Raw genomic sequence first — 6,000 nt, forward strand, 5'->3', positions numbered from 1 at the left:
TTTTTTAGTCACAGTAGTGCTTTACTTTGCGGCATTATTGATTTCCTGCTTCTCAGACAGAAAAAGGTCAGATTAGAGGTCCAAAGTTTAAATAGAGATAATAATGGACATTTGATCATTACATTTCTTTTTTAAAACTCTTTGTGCACAGTTTCATCAATACTGAATGGGTAGTTTAGAAATTGGCCATTTGAAAACAGGCACCTATCCTGATTTAGGGCATTTTCCATGGAATTTAGGTGTCAAAATGTAATTAATTAATTTCTGGCTTCAGTTAAGTTATGATCTTACTGTGAATTCTCACCTAGCAACATACCATGAAAACTAGAACCAACCAGCATCATTTTCAGATTCATCCATCCATCCATCCATTTTCTTCTGCTTATCCTTGTCAGGGTTGGGGGTGGGTGGGTCTAGAGCAGAGGTCCCCAATCCCAGTCCGCGAGGGCCGGTGTCCCTGCAGGTTTTAGATGTGTCCTTGATCCATCACAGCTGATTTAAATGGATAAATTACCTTCTCAACATGTCTTGAAGTTCTCCAGAGGCCTGGTAATGAGCTAACCATTTTATTCAGGTGTGTTGACCCAGGGTGAGACCTAAAACCTGCAGGGACACCGGTCATTGTGGACTGGGATTGGGGACCCCTGGTCTAGAGCCTACATTTTCAGTTTCAGTTACTCCAAAATAGCAAAGTTTGACTACACCTATTTCAGAAGTGTTTTGGGCTGTAGATCAGTGCTGTCGGTCTAAAATGTTCATCTCTATTTACTCCGCAGAACTGTCTGCTGTATTTCGCTCTCCTTTGCTCCTCTGACATGGCCGTGAGCCTGGTGAGCAATAAATCTATTATTTTAGAGCCTTCGGTTTCAGCTGTGTGGCCAAATCTAGAGTAAAACACTGCAGTCGTGTGAGGCACATTTAATAACGACGAATTTTGCAGTTTGTTGTTGGCTTTGTAAAACAGCACAATAAAGATCGCATGGGATATTTATGGTGACACTGCAGATGGTTTTAATTATGAGAAGCACTTCCACGGTGGGAAAGAGGAGAACAGCACATATCACACCTGTCGTCTAATAAATGGAGCCTGTCACTCTGTTTCTCTCCCACAGCAGAGTGACGTGGGAGAGCCTAAAAAAATAAACAGGTGTTATTTATAATGTAAATAACTCTACACTATACTTTGGTTCCTTTTTGTGCTCATTTTCTATGTTGAAGTCAACCCCTTCCGACTTTAGCGGAGTTGCTTCGTGCTGTTTTCTTTCCTGCTGGATGCCATGTTGAAGCCTGTCTAAGAGCAAATCATACTGAACAAAAAATGATGTTATTTTGCTAAAAGAGAACACCAGAGTCATATCAATTCACACGCCGGCAGACTGTGATTTTTCACAGCCTCCCCCAACATAGCCTACATGGACAGAATACCTCTTTAATGTGTTCCTACGAGATAAAATGCTTCCACAGGCGATTAACCATTCCACCCCACTCCCATTCATTTCACTTCATCAGATTACTTGATTGCTTGCTAAATGGACTGCCACTCTCCTCCAGGAAAATACACTGTATGTATTTCCTTTGGACAAAGTGACAGAGGGTTGATTTATTTTCCCTCGCATACTGTGCTTTTAGGCATTTCATCAGTCTTAGTTCAGTTCAGTCAACTGAACTTCAGGTTTGAGCCGCGGGTTTATATAATTCCAAGAGATATTTTATATGTAGGTCCACACAGTGGCCCTGAGCTGTTTTTGGAGTTTCAGGCTGTGAATAGTGAAATTTTTGAACTGTCTCTACTTTATAAAGTATAAATGAATTAAACAGGGATTCGTACTTTTCTTCCAATCCAATAGTTGTTCTTCTACATTGTGGTTCAAACCCCACGGCGACACAAACACGAAGCACAGGGTAATGAATATATATATGACCATGAAATCCAAGACTGGAAGTATGAGGAAGCAGCTGGTCGAGAGGCAACAAAATCCAGCTCAAAATAAAGCTCATTAATAATGAGGTTCTATCTGTTATGTAAGTTAAATCTGTATAAAAAAACAAAAACAAAAAAAGGTAAGTTGCAGTTGTGTGTGCGAGTTAGTGAGCTTCAGAGGATCTGGTGAGCAGATTTTGTTATCACTTAAAAGACCCAGGCCAGCTGTTTCCTCCTCCTCCTCCTCAAAAAAAAAAAAAAAGTGTACTTATTCCAAAAATATCAAACTAATTCAGCATGTAGCACACTCAAAGGAAAATGGATTATCTCTCTCTGAGCCAGACCATTAACGACCTAGGTGCAAGGCTATTGATATAATGTAACTCGTAGACTTGTGAAATTATGTGAATACAGCGCTGCTCAGAAAAAGGCCGGACAAGATCCCCCTGTTTAACGCTGTGCTCTCATTGTGTTCCCGAGAGATGAAATAAGTCTTACGCCTTGACGTGCTCCTGAATCCAAGTGCTAAAGACACTGACATTGCTTTTCACAGTGTATGATTAAATTGAATTCTGCCTTCTCTTGAGGCGCTTTTTCACTTAAGGTGGGGGGTGGGGGAGGTTAGTGATGCAGGTCAAATGAACAGATCCCTTGCTGTCTGGGTTTATTCATGTGTGAATTTAACGCCTCATCACTTTGCAGAGGCTGCGTCAGCTGTGTAAGCTAATTGTGATTGTCTATCACATGTGGAACACACACGCAAACACGAGCATGCATGAGTGTGTGTTTGTGTGCCGACTGCAGCCTGACACGCTGGTCTCAGAAACGTGTTATCCGTGTTATGTTTTACTCAGCGGTCTGCTTGAGATGCGGTATTACCAGATTTAGGGCATATTCTGAGTGAAAATGTATTTTACTCGCAGGGAATTAATTATTGTAGTCTATTAATCTTATCTGTTGGTGCAGAGGCAATGGATAAAAACTGAGTAGGAACAAAAAAAGAAAGAAGTAGGAGCAGTCAAGCTCCAAGCTGGGAGATGGCTAATGTTCTTTAAAGGGAGAAGCAGCACTTAGAGTTCTTTAGCAGCCACCAAGTCTGGGAGGAGGGGAAAAGGAAGAAAAAAAACTATCTCTACTTCTGCATAATTCATTGCTGATGTGGTGATGATGTGCTCGGTCAGACAGACAACCAACATACCCTGGCAATGGAAATGTAACTTAGATTGATACAGCACACACGGTGTTAATCATTTAAATCATTGAGCTGATTAATCAGATGTCTCAATGTGGTTATTCTCCCATAAATGATGCTTTTTTTGTGAGTATCCTTTCTAAATGAAGCAGTTTTTAGTTATTTAGTTATTCCCCCCCCCACTAATACTCCTTCTGCAGCTCTTCCATCATTTATGCGGTCATTTCTCTTGAAGTCCTAACATTTTAACATGCTCTTTTCTGTTAATAAGGGGCTTTCAATCTCATGATCCTCAAGTATGATCTGGCACAGATTATGAATGCAGCTTGCTGACAAAGTTTAGTATCCAAGCGCCAAAAAACAATGCCCATGTGTGTGCATCCATCATTACATACAGACTGTGGTTTTCAGCAGCTTTTCAAGCAGTTTGATTTATTTATTTATTTTTACAAAGGCAAGAAAAAGGCTGCATCACGGATGTGCAGCTGAAAAATCTGGAGCAATGCAAGGCTGGTGTAGCTCAGTTGGTTGAGCTGGTAGGCCTGTTTTTCTTCTCTCTTTTTCTCCCACTTTTCCTGTCTAATCTATTACCAGGACAGCGAAAGGGTTGAAATCCAATATATATGAATGGGTTTGAACCCTGACACCTCATAGCAGAGATGCGCCTCACAATTTCATAAATGGCACCGTACGTGAATATAAGAGTGTTTCAAAGGCCTTCTGTGCTTCTGAACTCGGCTGCATACAGATAGCACTGGTTGTAGACTCTTACCTATAGACTATAAAGGATGCTGATCTTAACACATGGAACCAGTGTGTTTGGCATTTGCTGCCAAACACACTGGTTCCTGCATTATGGGTGCAGAGTTCCATGAATGCCAAAACAGGGGGGTGCTCTGTCAGTGAGCCAAGTCACTGACCTTTCCAGCGTGCTGATCGATAAGGCTTAGCAATGCAGGGCTCCGGAATCCTCTCAGCAGAGAGACAAGAAGCAGGAGGCTCCCACTGTCAGATGATGGCTAATTGCCTTTGGTTGCTAACCTCACCTGTTCCTGCTTGGTGGGGGTCTCCATGGTATGACAGAGCCCCCCCTCCTGCCTCCTGGGTCCTTCTGTGGAGCGTGGGTCCCCAAATCGTGGGGGAAGTTCAAAGCATATCTGCTGGGTAACGTAAGATGGCATACATGGTGTAGATACTTTACACAAGCTCTTTACAATACAAGGATAGTAAGTAGTAACCATAATGTACTTTTTATACTTTTGAGTCGAATAAGCCTTGTGTAAATACTGTGCTGAGAAATAATGTGTGTTATTAAAGGGAACACAATCTCGCTGGATAGGAACATTTTGTACGTTCTTTTCACCCTTGAAAGCTAAACTACAAGTGTAGTGCAGAGGACGCAGCTCTTTATAAATGCCCAGTTCAGTACTCCAAAGTGACAGGTGAGCAATGCTCAGCGGGTAGTGGTATGTAAATGGTGCATGTAGGACCGCGCTCATTGAGCCCCGCATGCTGGTAATGAGCCTGCAGACATGTGGAGGAGTGGCAGCGAGCAGGGCCAACTCCTCTTACTGCCTAACTCTGCTTTCATTGCCCTGCTTTCATCAAGCTCAAGTATCACAGCTATTAGACCTTTGTGCAATGTTGAAGGGGGGGAAGCTGAATGTGCCAGCACGGTTGGCTAGGTTACTTCCAAACTGCTTCCCACAGCAGCTCTTTGATTAACTACTCAAAATGATGATTAGCCTGAAGCATTTTGATTTCTTAAACATATTGCATGAATAAACGCGGTCCCTTTTAGTTTAACGTCTTGTGTGTCGCTTTGCCGATAAATCCCTCGAATGCGACACTATCAGTCCATGTTGCAGATTCTGAAGCGGTAATTCTGCACCAGATAACACAATGACAACTGCCTTCCACCGTGCACATGTGTAAACAAAACATCTGAAATGAAGTCTTTTTCTCAGGATGAGAACGATAAAAGGTTTCACTTCTTACATAATTGATTGTACAAGCGAGTGGAATCCACTTTCATGAGTCACCGCCTTATGTAAAACACGTGAACACACATTTTAATTCTTCTTCTGTTCTTTAAAGTCATCACTTTTGTTGTTCTGCTTTAAACCTTTAATGCTATTTGCCCTCAGATTTTTAAATCTGCGCCAGGGCTATTGCAGGGCACCTAGTCACATCTGTCTCTGGTCCTTGCAGATCCCAAACAAAGTCTCAGTAGACGTCAATGTTGTAAACAGGAAGTGTATTCCTTTCTCTACTAGGAAAGTTTCATGATGCAAACACACGCAAGATGTGAAATGGGGACACACAGTCTATTGAGTGAACACAGAGGAAGACTACGGAGCTCCTGCCAGAGAGTAGCCAGTGAGTGAGTGGCAGGTGGCCTGGCCCCAGGGACTCCTAATGAAGAGTCTGCCTGCCTGCTTATCGATCCAGCCACATCATCTGATCTGATGCCATCTTGACTGGCAGAATAGGGATGGCCTTAATGGGCACCTGGGGCCAGACAAACAGAAAACAACGTGCCTGTAATGTTCAGATTTTGATATGTGTTGGAGGATCGTGCGTTTACTTCCTTTGTGACTTGCTGTGGTGGCGGAAACTACTACGGAGCACTTGGAGACGTGCTTATTTGAGTGGGTGCTGTATTATATGAGTCACTTTCTTCAATGTTAAACCGCTTTCTCATCTTTTGTTGCAGCAACATAAAAAGACGAGGCAGCGGAGACAACAGCTGTCCACTGCCTGTCACACTGCAAGAATGCATTCCTTATCTACTGTCCGGCATAATCACACACGCTGTGACTGTGTAGCCACGTTTCCATCACTTCAAAGGGCATCACATCAAATTACATTATTTTTAAATTTCTTT

Source organism: Rhamphochromis longiceps, linkage group LG22, assembly GCF_057381845.1.
Source record: "Rhamphochromis longiceps isolate RC_006_pf linkage group LG22, R_longiceps_female_GT1.1, whole genome shotgun sequence".
Lineage (NCBI taxonomy): Eukaryota > Metazoa > Chordata > Actinopteri > Cichliformes > Cichlidae > Rhamphochromis > Rhamphochromis longiceps.